The sequence below is a fragment of the Cervus canadensis genome, chromosome 3 (genome assembly GCF_019320065.1).
Source record: "Cervus canadensis isolate Bull #8, Minnesota chromosome 3, ASM1932006v1, whole genome shotgun sequence".
Taxonomy (NCBI): domain Eukaryota; kingdom Metazoa; phylum Chordata; class Mammalia; order Artiodactyla; family Cervidae; genus Cervus; species Cervus canadensis.
The window spans coordinates 12519731-12533295 of NC_057388.1; positions in this window are offsets into that span (position 1 = coordinate 12519731).

The window sequence follows — 13565 nt, forward strand, 5'->3', positions numbered from 1 at the left end:
TGCCTACACTATGCAGAACACAAAGTGATCGGATAATAGCACTCTGAGTTTGTCAGGCATAAAATATGACAGGCATATTTAATGTTATTAAGTTGGAAATATGGTCGTGTCCATGCGTTTGCATATTGAAAAAATCTCAAGTAGAAAGTAATTGAAAGTCATTCAGTCGAGTCCGTCTGTTTGCGATCCCATGGACTATACAGCCCATGGAATTCTCCAGGCCAGAATACTGGAGTAGGTTGCCATTCCCTTCTCCAGGGGATCTTCCCAACCTGGGGACTGAACCCAGGTCTCCCACATTGCAGGCAGATTCTTTACCAGCTGAGCCATCAGGGAAGCCCCAAAGAACCCTTTAAGTGTCAAAAGATTCTGAAAGTGGAGGAAGTAAAGACAGTTATGAGAACACACTGGTGCAGTATATACTTCTCAGTTCAGTAAATTTATACAGTTCTCTTTGCAGAATGTGAGTTTGATCATTGTTCAAAAATCACTTTGCCTTCTTATTGTCTTAAGATACTACTTCTTATCATGTAAAGATATATTAGTTAAGTATAACATATAATATGCCTGTGTGCCGAGTCACTTCAGTCATGTCTCTACGTGATCCTATGGACTGCAACCCTCTAGGCTCCTCTGTCCATGGGATTCTCCAGGCAAGAACACTGGAGTGGGTTGCTGTGCCTTCTTCCAGGGGATCTTCCCGACCCAGAGATCAAACCTGAGTCTCTTATGTTTTACCTGCATTGGCAGGCGGGTTCTTTACCACTAGTACCACCTGGGAAGCCCCACAATATATAATATAATCAAAAACTAATTTTATGCATATGTATATATGAAATCCCATGGACAGAGGAGCCTGGAGGGAGACCATGGAGTCGCAAAGAGTCGGACATGACAGTGACTAAACAACTATATATATAATGTACATCTCTCGTGTTTTTTGGCTACTCTGTTGTCATTAAGGGTGCGATGCCAAGTGAAGGTGAGAAAAAAATGCTCTTTTAACCTGATTTATTCCATCTGAAGCATAGTACAGATAACTCCAGAATTATTGCCTCAGAGTAGAACAATAGTTATCTGGGGAACTCCCCTCCTCTCTTTTCAATTTATAGACAAAGAATCTAAGACAGAGAGAGAGGAGGGGAGCGATTTGTCCGCGTCTCCCAGTGGACCAGGGTAGAGCAGAGGTAAAATAAGCCTCGGCGTGTGTTACCCAATTGAATTTATGCGCAGATAAAGTATTAATAGGTTGCTGCCAATGTGGTATAACATTAAATGATCTTGAAGAGCCAATATTCTCCCACAGTTTTGCCAGGTTAGCTGTACAGATTTTGGCAGGCCCTGAACACCTGGGGATTGGGGGCTTCTCAAACTAGAGTAGCATAGATAAAAGGAGAATGAAATGACAGCATACCAGCTACACAATTTTGCTTAGGGACACGCTATATAACCAAAAGACTTTTATATAATCAAAAGTGAGTATAAATGTGTTTCCTGCATTTCTCGTTGGACATAACATAAAGAGAGGGTGTGAGGTCAACCATGGTTTATGGCACTAGTGAATTCAGTTTACTTACTTATATAGGGTATAGGAGTTTATGAATGTTTTAACCTGGTGTCCTAATCTGTTCAATAAACTTTAAAGTATTGTAATTATGTGTATTTGTGTTGCATTGATTCATTTATTTACTAAACTAATATTTTTTGAATGCCTATCAATGTGCCAGGCTAGAGATACCACAATGAACAAAAGAAACAAATATCTCTGTCTTTAGGAACCATAGATAGCTATCAGGAACCTATTGTTTATAACTTTGGAAGCATTCAGCTACCTGGAACTCAAAAAATGTCAGGACATTTTCAAACGGAGCTTGGTAGGAATGACTTCCCTTTAGAGGACTATCTGGAGACTAGTGGAGAGTACACACCATTTAAGTGATCTGGAAAGCTTCAAACTGAGAGGAAGTGGATGTGGGAAATGCCAGCAAGGCTGAGGTCTTGAATTCAATTCTGTCCAAACGAAGATTATTACCCTTGAAACAGATTTGTTGCAATATGGTTTAATTCATATGCCAGTACTAATAATCTCTGATAGTTCCCTATTTCTGTTTTATTATTATTACCAAACTTATGTTACCATTCAAGAGCTAGTGTTACACCATAGGATCATTTGTAAAGCCAAACTGAAGGTCTTTAGACACACGAGACCTAGGAATGTGAAAAGCCAACGCCAGTCTCCTGGAACTAAATAAACCCACAGCTAAGCTCAGATTTGCAAAACCCAGCAAGCACAGCAGACAGCCCAGTTTGGAGAAGGCCAAACACTTTTCTGAGACCTGCAAAAGCAACCAGCCATCACCCACCAGCAGAGAGAGGCTTTGGTTAAAAGGGATGCAAGCAAAGCCTGGGTCCAGCAAGCCCTAAACAAAAAATCTTCACATCTAACTACACAGCTGAGGCTCCTGTGTGACCTACGTACTGAACAAGATGTGCTTCCTATGGTAGCCCACTTTAATAACAGAGATTAACAGCAGCAGCCTTCAGTTTCCACCAAGACTCAGTCACTCTGGTAGCTGAAGTTAGACTTAACTGACAGGCCTGGAAGAGTCACTGTCATTGCTTCAGTGCAGAGACTGACATGTGCCACCTGACAAGGGCTCATGCTAACACTTCATCAGAGTGAACCAAGGTGCAGAGCTGTGAGTGCTGACTTTGAGTCACATTTCCCTTGTCTTTCCCTTCATTTTCCTCATTTGGTTCAAGGTGTGTGTGTGTGTTGCATGTACCATGGACTCCTTTGCTGAGTCTGATGAAGCATATGAAGAATAACCTTTCTAAACTCATAAAACAAAACACCATGTAAAGGTAACCAAATATGAAACACAGTTATCAAAATATTTAAATAAAAGTTAACTATTGTATGTGCTTCTTTTTAACACATTAAACAACTAGATCTAGGATGGATCTACAAATTGCCATAATTTCAAAGTAGTGGTGAGCATAGAAGATATTTTGAAATGCTGCAACACTATAATGTGATATGAAAGTACTTGTAATTTCCATGGGTGATAGTTACAGGTCTTTCTACACTACTGTGGTTTGCTGCTGATATTCATAAATAAGGAGATGCTAGATTTCTGGGTAAGAAATAGAGCATATAATTTATTTTCTATTATTTAACATAAAGAGATTTAAATAGATATATAAAAGGTATGTAATTTGTGCTATGTAAATAAAAATGGAGATTTTTTTTTTTTCACATTCAGGCTCATAGCCTCTTGAATTCTATCCTGGACTCCAGGTTAAGATCTGCTAATTAATCAGTCAAGTGCTTTCTTTATCTTAGACCAGAAGTTACAAACTAGTAGCCTTTGGTCCATATCTGGTCCTTGGATATATTTTATTTTTATATATTATATATAATTATATATTACATTAAAATTATTATTAAATATTATCATACTATCATATTAATATATAATATATTATATAAATATATTAATAATCAATTAATATTAATTATTAATAAATAACAAAATAAACAATTAAAATATTAATAATACAATTGTTAATATATTAATAATATATAATATATTATATTATTGAATATTAATATATTATTAAATATATATATTAAATTTTCTGGTGTTTTATATATAACTGTCCAGATCTGCAGCTTCCCTTGAAAAACTAGTGTGTCTGACAATACTGAACTAAATGCTACATGGCTATTCAGTTGACCGTGTGATGGCAGGGGGGTGGGGGGAGGGGGTTAACCTGCAGTATCTGGGTGGGCCCAATATAATCACAAGGGTCCTTAAGTGTAAAAGAAGGAGACAGGGCTTCCCTGGTGATCTGCTGTTGCTGCTAAGTCACTTCAGTTGTGTCCGACTCTGCGACTCCACAGACGGCAGCCCACGAGGCTCCTCTGTCCACAGGATTCTTCAGGCAAGAATACTGGAGTGGGCTGCCATTTCCTTCTCCCCCGGTGATCTAGTGGTCAAGAATCCGCCTGACAGCTGTTTACCATAGCTAGGACATGGAAAGAACATCAATGTCCATCAGCAGATGAACAGATAAGAAAGTTGTGGTACATATTTATGTACCATGGAATATTACTCAATTATAAAAAGGAACGCATTTGAATCAGTTTTAATGAGGTGGATGAAACTGGAGCTTATTACACAAAGTGAAGTAAGCCAGAAAGAGGAAGACAAATACTGTATATTAACACATACATGTGGAATTTAGAAAGATGGTAATGACACTTCTACATGCAGCACAGCAACGCAGACACAGATATAAAGAAGAGACTTTTGGACTCAGTGGGAGAAGGTGAGGGTGGGATGATTTGAGAGAATAGCATTGAAATATGTACATTATCATACGTAAAACAGATGACCAGGGTGAATTCAGTGCATGAAGCAGGGCACCCGAAGCCAGTGTTCTGGGACAACTCAGAGGGATGGGGTAGGGAGGGACGTGGGAGGGAGTTTCAGAATGGGGGGACACATGTATACCTGTGGCCGATTCATGTAGATATATGGCAAAAACCATCACAGCATTGAAAAGTAATTATCTTCCAATTAAAATAAATACATTAAAAAGACTCACTCACAGCACTCAGTATGTAATAGTTACTATTACTGCCGTTGTTATTGATGTTATTTCTGCTTCTTTTAGCCTTTTAATGTAACAAGTGTACAGCCACAATCTCATATCCTCAGAGTCATGGTGACCTTACAAGGTTTTACATTCTCTGATGAGTGTACTGATCTATGAGAAACTGAGCTGATTTGTCCATTCTTAACCTTTCTTAAAGTTCTCACTAATCAGGATGGATAAACCAGCTAGTCTTTTCACACCTGAAACACAAGTGTCTCATGACAAGAGCTGCACAGTTTTTCAAATTAGTTCTCAGCAGGTTACTACCTGCATTGTAATCTACCTAATAAACTCTAGGAAAATAAAAGTTCTTAATCAGACCTCGAAAAAAAATAGAAAGAAAAGAATCTGCCTGCCGAGGCAGGGGACACACGTTTGATCCCTGGCTGGGGAAGATCCCACATGCCACGCATCACAGCTGCTGAGACTAAGCGCTGCAGCTACGTAAGCCCGTGTGCCCAGAGCCCACGCTCTGCAACCAGAAGCCTGCACGCCCCAGCTGACAGCAGCCCCCGCTTGCCACAGCTAGAGAAAGCCTGTGTGTAGCAATGGAGACCCAGCACAGACAGAAATAAATAAATAAGTAGGCAGAAAACAGAGAATCCGATAGATGGCAATGTAAGAATGACTATCCCTGACATTTCTGGCTTTGAAATTGGAGGAATGGGGTGACAGGCCAAGGGAAATGGGTGGCCTATGGAAGGCAAGGAAGCAGAGTCTCCCCTAGGCCTCCCGAAGGAACTGATAACACTTTGATTTTAACTTTGTGACACCCATTTCAGACTTCTAACTCCCAGAACTGTAAGATAATAAAACTTATGTTGTAAGCTACTAAGTTTTGGTAATGTGTTACAGTAGCAATTGGAAACTAATGCAAGTGCCTAAGAAACATACTGAAGTTATCTATTAGGTCATTCTTCACCAGAAGATTATAAGCTTCTTGCGGTAAACCACTAAGTCTTATTCAATTAAAAAAAATTAGTTCCTACAAAGTGCTTAGTACAAAAGCAGCAATCAACTTGTGGAATTCAACTGAATTAATATTTCATGTATCATATTGATCTGCTTGATGGTTAGTGGATTGATAGTGGTTTACTACTATTTGTTTTTACTTTCAGACAACAATTATAAAATATAATTATATTACAATCAGGCAGTTTTAGAGAGGGAAGAGACTTCAAAATATAGAATCCTTTTTAAAATTCAATGAATTACTTCATGTGATATTTTTCTCTAAAAGTAATCTGCTTTTCTTTTTTAAAATTTATTTATTTTAATTGAAGGATAATTGCTTCACAATAGTGTGTTGGTTTCTGCCATACATCAACATGCATCAGCCATAGGTACACATATGTCCCCTCCTTCTTGGTCCTCTCCCTCACCTCTCACCCCATCCCACCCCTCTAGGTTGTCACAAAGCCCCAGTTTGAGCTCCCCAAGGCATACAGTGAACGCCCACTGGCTATCTGTTTTACATATGGTGCTGTATATGCTTCCACGCTACAATATTACTTTGTGGCACTCACTGTTTCATTTGTTGACCATTTTATTTGGTAAAAGATTATTTCTTATCTACAGCCCAACTCTGCTTTATTCTCTCTTCTTTCAAGGTCCCAGTTAAGCTAAACTAATCTTAACTTAGTTAAGCTAAGCCCTCTGGAGCAACCAAAAAGACAAAAAGAATGTGACTCTTGCATGCATATCCTAGCATTTCAACATGTGAAGGTAGCTATCAGGAAGACTCCCATCACTACTCCTACACCTGCATACATTTGGTTTCACGATTTGGACAAATAATCCAAATGTTTTTATATTTTTTCATAGGAGCCCCTTTCCATTATTCCCATTCTCATCTGGACACTGTCTCTTGATGAATGATCCTCTTAAAACACAGTGCCTAATGTGAAACAATTTCTAGATGTTGTCTCAACAATGCCATGGCAAACCTTGTTATCTTCCTGATTTTTCCATGAGGCCATGTAGCCTGTATTGCTTGTGTAAGGAGAGGAAAGCAGCCTATTAATTCATATTTGGTCAACTAAATTCTAATTTTTTTTCACATGTTAAATTGGGCTTTCAGTCCTACAGTTGTACCATTGATTATTTGAGCCCAACAGCACAAAATACATCCATTCTTTTTCAATATTATTGTATTGAATATTTCTATTTTTGCTTTCTTTCAGCCTAATGAACTAATTTAGAATTGTGATTCTGTCATGTAAAGTATCATTTCCTCTCAATTAAATTCAACAAACATTTATTGAGCAATTACTAAATGCCTAGCATTGCACCAAATGTATTTGATCATCTGCCAGATTAATAATATATGTTGCTAACCAAGTGATTATGAATTTGATGAACAGGATGGGGTTTTCTGGGACTTCCATGGTTGCCCAGTGGTTAAGACTGTACTTTCACTGCAGGGATCAGGGATTCAACCTCTGGTCCGAGAACTAAGATCATGCATGCTGTGACAGAACAGCCTAAATAAATAAATAAAAAATAAACTAAATAAAAAACATAGAGCCATTCTTACAAAATGTCAGTGACTCATTAATCAACATCCTCTGAGTATTGTCAAGTTTAAATCAGGCTACCCACATAACCTTATCCAGTCCCCATTTCTTCACTTTGTTCCTTATTCTGAAACTTTGCCAAATTTCTTTTTGAAAGCCAGATGCTCTGTATTGCTCTGATTCAATATATGACTTCATATGTTTTAACAAGGCATGTATGTATGCTAAGTCACTTCAGTCGTGTTTGACTCTTGGCGACCCTACGGACTATAGCCCGCCAGTCTCCTCTGTCTATGGGATTCTCCAGGCAAGAATACTGGAGTGAGTTACCATGCCTTCCTCTAGGAGATCTTCCTAACACAGATTCCTGACCCAGGGATTGAACCTGCGTCTCTCATGTCTCTTGCATTGGCAGGCAGGTTCTTTACTGTTAGCGCCACCTGGGAAACCCTTTTCAACAAGGAAATGCATTTAAATGTGGTTCTGTGATGCAGTCTGTGATGAGTGACATTCAGTAGATCAGATGCACCCTCTCTCCCTCCCTTTCTACTCCTCCCTTAGATCGTTTGCAAACAAACAGAATGATAGCAAATGAGGTCTCAAGATATCAGAAAATACAATCTCTTTTGCCTGGAGAACCCATGTTTCCTTTCAAAGAAGAGAGAGTTTGGGGCTGGAGAAACTGACAACAGAAATAAAGTGGTTGCTAGAAAAAGATGTCCAAGTGGGATTTCTGTTAAAAGATAGATGAAGAAGTAGCCTCGCTAGTTTCAGTTTGTAATTTTCCAAGCAACCCCAAAGGGTTTGGCCTGAGATCATGACTGAGGGCAGCATGGTGCAGAGGGCCTTGTATGGAGTTGTCTTAGCAACCAAGCCCTTTTGCCGCCTGACTCAGCAAGGCAGGGAAGTGAGAGAAGCTTTGAGGAATGTGCTGAACTTTGCAAGAGGTTGGTTTCCCACTATCGGGAAAGTTAAATTAAAATTTCCTCAGTGTATGTGATATTCTTATTCCTAAGGCTTTTGGTTTAAGAAATTGGCCTGAGCGGCGTTCTGACAAACAAGGGGAGGTGAGAGACCTTAACGACATAACCAGAAGGTTCACAATCACTGTGTTCTCTGAAACCAGTCTTAGTGACCGTCCCATGTTCCGAGCCCACCTTGCCCTGGCTGCCCAGCTGGAGTGGAATACCCTCCGGGCCTAGGGGTTCAGCTCGCCTACCACTCGTTTCTTTCCTTCGGCTGTCATCAGTGACTTTTCTAAAGTGAACGTCTGCACTTGATTCAAAATACTTTGATAACACCCATTGTCTTTAAGGTAAGAACTAAGCTTAAGGTAATATATGAGACCTTAGAACACACGGCTCATACCTCATCTCTGGTCACTGCCCCCAGCCCCCTTCTTAGCCTTCCTCCACTTCAGTGCTCTGAAACTACTGACATGTCTTTGTTCCAGCAAATTCCCTTTTGCCACCTTTACCTGCTGCTCCCTCTGCCTGGGCAGCCCAGCAAACCCCTCCGTCCCCGTTCCCCCATCTTGTCTCAGACATCATCCACGTCTCTCAGAAGCCTTCCCCAGCTTCTCTCCCTTTTTCCCACTTTGTGAGGATAGTGGCCACATATCGTATTATTTTGTAATAATGATTTCAGAAGACAAACAACGCCCCTATTTAAATGCCTAGAGAGCTGCATAGGATTCATAAAATTTCTATCCATCATAGCAATTTATGCTACTGAAACACTCATTAGATACCCACGGTTAATTGGCTGGGACAGAGTGCTCCTGCAGCTTGTGTCTGTGGAGGGCAAGTGATACCACCAGCTTCATGCTTGTCACCCACGAGCACTACAAATATAACCAGGAGCTGATCTCACCTCCATCTTCTCCAGCTCCTGGCTGGTCATTCAAAACCGTGCTTAAACGCGCATTTTCCACAGAGTCTTCCGCATTCCTTTCAGCCAGAACTAACTCTTCAGTCATTCATATTTACTTTAACTTGTCCATGTTTTTTATCTAGGTAAACTGGGCAAGTTCTTGGTTCCTCTAATTAATTGATTAAAAAGAGGATTCCTTAAGGGAAGGGTTTGTCTTAGCATTTTGCATTTAACCCAGGTTATATTGGATTAACAAAAATATCATTTACTTTTAGCCAGAAATTCGATATCTTCTTATAAAGTAGCTTATTTTGGCTGTTACAGTTTCCACTGGCTATTGGTGAGAGTTGTGATCTATATGTATGGTGCACATAGACCAATTTTTCTCTTCTTTAAAAAAATAATCTTCCCTGCTTGTCTCTATTCTCATTTCAGCCACACCCTACTATTCTGCCTACATTCATCCTATACATTTCTTTTTTTTTTTTTTTTTTGAAAGAAGTAAACTTTTCTATTCATCAATGACATGAACACTTACAGAAAAATCACAATATGAGAGCTGATCATTTAGCTCAGTAATTTCTCAGGTATTTGGACAACCAACAGGAACCTACTGGATAGCACAGGAAATTCTGCTCAATATTGTATAACCTAAATGGGAAAAGAACTGAAAAGGGATAGATCCATATTTACATATGACTGGATCACTTTGCTGTACATCTGAACCTAACACAATATTGATAATTGACTATTTGTTGTTGTTTAGTAGCTAAGTTGTGTCCAACTCTTTTGTGACCCTGTGTACTGTAGCCCACCAGGCTTCTCTATCTATGGGATTTCCCAGGCAAGAATACTTGAATGGGTTGCCATCTCCTTCTCCACATTCCATGCCTTTCTTTATGCAGTTTTCTCTCTTGGAATACTCTTCTTTCCCACATCACTGTTGAATTCACACCCAGCTTCAAGGTTAAACACAATCTTCTATGAAGCCACCTTGGTTAATGATCTGAATCTGATCTTGCTTTTTTGACCTCCCTCCTCCTGCCCTCAACGTCATTTGTTTATACTGTTCCAGAGCATATGACTTTTCCTACTATTGGTTTCCATTGTTTCTGTATGCCCTTTCCTTCCAACTAAGTTGGAATTTCCTTCTCATCTTATTTATTGTATCTACTGTGGCTCCTAAAATAGAGCCTGGTACAGAGTAGGTGACTGACAAATATTTGTTGAGTGAATTAAAAAAAGAAAGATAGGTGCTCAAAAAAAACATCAGCTGAATTGAACTAATCATATAGATTTCCAGTCCCTGAATGACTTATAGATATTTGTTGAGACTTCACTGAACCCAAATAAAACCTGCAAGTTGCAATCAATTCCTTGTAATCTTTCTCCTCTTGAGATAGTCAATCCTCAACAAAAATGAATGATAGTAACTTTGAGGGCAGCAAGCAGAGCATTAGACAGGAAGACAGTATACTTCTCTGCTACTTCTTCCCAGATTACTCCCGAGAGCATGGGTGAGCTGGTTTACTTGATGGTCTAGGGAGAGTGACTTCCATGTATCGCTTACTGAGAGGAAACAGTCATTTTCTTTTAAACCTTTTAACCTTCCCAACTCCTGTATTCAGGCTGGAGCTTAGTCACAGCAGGGTCTTTGCATAACAATCTATCCTTAGATTTTAGGAGAAGGTGTGGTCAGAAAAACTTCCACTTACTTTGGTTTGGCCATAAAAAAGCATGAACTAATACTATAGACAGGGAAGACGAGTGACAAAATGATCAGATGAGCGAGATGGAATAATTAAGAAAATTTGTCAGCAATATCGTAGTGAACTGGATCTTTACAGAGATGCTCTCCCATTTATCTCATTTGAACAAGAACTCTTCCGTGCCTCAGGATCAGAAAAGTGAAAGTAAAAGTGTTAGTCACTCAGTCACGTCCGACTCTTTGTGACCCCATGGACTGTAGCCCACCAGGCTCCTCTGTCCATTAGGGATTCTCCAGGCAAGAATACTGGAGTGGGTTGCCATGCCCTCCTTCAAAGAATCTTCCCAACCCAGGGATCAAAATCAGGTCTCCTGCATTGCAGGTGGATTCTTTACTGTCTGTGTCACTGGGGACTGTGTTACAGAATGTGGCTGTTTTATAGAATGAACACGTGGCCTGAATTGCAAACTGAGGTAAAGGTGAGTCTAGCAGTACCTTCTGCTTTCTCTTTATTCTTTCACTTCACTAAGTTTCCATATCAGAAACATACACCCTATATACTAAAGAAGCAAAGACAACATTCCCCTGCTTTCTTCTTCCTCTGTGAGGGTAACACATGTGTGTTCGTTTGATGACTCTTCAACAACCTGTACACCCAGGATGTATTCACTTTTCTTTATGTATATTTCAATAATGAGGTTTATTAGTAAAACAAACTAAACGAGACTGAGTCGCAGAAGAGAAAAGCTAAGGAGCTAAATAACAAGCTAAAAACTGGATCAGCCATCCTTACAGAAGAGAATGTAAACAACAGGTGGGTGGAAAATGTGCAAGAGAAGTTGGGAGACCTGGAGGAGATATCTGAAAGTTTTAAAGCCTGTTTAATGTTGAGCATCTTTTCATGTGTTTGTTAGCCATCTGTATGTCTTCTTTGGAGAAATGTCTGTTTAGTTCTTTGGCCCATTTTTTGATTGGGTCATTTATTTTTCTGGAATTGAGCTGCAGGAGTTGCTTGTATATTTTTGAGATTAATCCTTTGTCTGTTTCTTCATTTGCTATTATTTTCTCCCAATCTGAGGGCTGTCTTTTCACCTTGCTTATAGTTTCCTTTGTAGTGCAAAAGCTTTTAAGTTTCATTAGGTCCCATTTGTTTAGTTTTGCTTTTATTTCCAATATTCTGGGAGGTGGGTCATAGAGGATCTTGCTGTGATTTATGTCGGAGAGTGTTTGCCTATGTTCTCCTCTAGCCCATCAGCAGACGAATGGATAAGGAAGCCGTGGTACATATACACCATGGAATATTACTCAGCCATTAAAAAGAATTCATTTGAATCAGTTCTAATGAGATGGATGAAACTGGAGCCCATTATACAGAGTGAAGTAAGCCAAAAAGATAAAGAACATTACAGCATACAAACACATTAATAGAATTAGAAAGGTGATAACATAAAACCCTATTATGCCAAACAGAAAAAGAACAAACATGAACAACTAGAACAGATCTTTTGAACTCTGTGAGAATGAGGGGGGATATTCAAAAAACGTCATGATATACTATCTATGGTGAAACAGATCACCAGCCCAGGGAGCATAACAAGTGCTTTGGGCCTTGCACTGAAACCCAGAGGAATCGGGGAGAGGAGGGGAGGGATCGGATTGGGAATACATGAAAATCCATGGCTGATTCATATCAATGTATGACAAAACCCACTGGAAAAAAAATAAATAAATAAAGCCTGTTTAATGATGCGTGGTTCTCCTGGGCTAGTCTGAAATAAAATAGAGACAGTGAAGGAAATTGTCAAGTAAATGACAAATAAATGACACCTGGAAAAAAAGGAAAGCTCTCAGACTGAATGATAACATCGTGTGCCGAACAGGATGAAAAACCTCACAAATCCGCACAAAATTATGACATTGCCATACGTTAAAGATTAAGAAAATTGCAAAAGCTCCTCTAGAGAATCAAAATAGATAACCCACAGATCTCTCATCTGCAGTTCTGGAGGAGAGAAGACATTGAAGCAAAGTTATCAGAGTATTGAAGGAAAAGAACCTTCTGAGTCTATAACCGAGATCTAGCCGTAGTCAGTAAGAGTTTCAAGCATTCAAGGTTTAAGGCATATCCAATAGCATACTGAAAAGAGCTCTCTCTCTTGCTGGGAGAGCCTTTTTTACTGAGAGGTGCGCATTCTTCCTCCATGTGATTCAGGGATAAGGCAAGACAAATTCTCTCCCCTGTTCCCTTTGGTAACCTAGCAACAAGCCAGCTCAGCTGAGGAGAACTCTGAGGTCTCTAGCTGACACCAGAATTGGAAAGAAACCTCCTCCAGGTAGCTGCTGTTCTGCTCTCACATTCTCTCACCACCAAGACTGCTGCTCAGCTGAAGACTCCTGGTGCTATAGGACTGGTTAAGCTTCCGGCTCAGCATGGGTACCAGTGCTCTGCCCCAAGGCACGTTACCATGGCTCCTGCTTTGCTTCAAGCACTACTCTCTATGGGGAGTAAGTGCATTCTGGAAAGTTCTTCCTGTAAGTGTTGTCCAAAAAGCAAGGGTTATCCATGTCCTAAGTTCATAGTGGTATTTGCCCTAACTTCTAGTCTGACAAAATGTTAGTTGCTCAGTCGTGTCCACCTTTTTGTGACCTTATGGACTGTAGCCCACCAGGCTCCTCTGTCCATGGGATTCTCCAGGCAAGAATACTGGATGGAGTGGGTTGCCAGTCTCTTCTCCAGGGGATCTTCCCGATTCAGGGATCCAACCTAGGTCTCCTGAATTGCAGGCAGATTCTTTATCATTTGA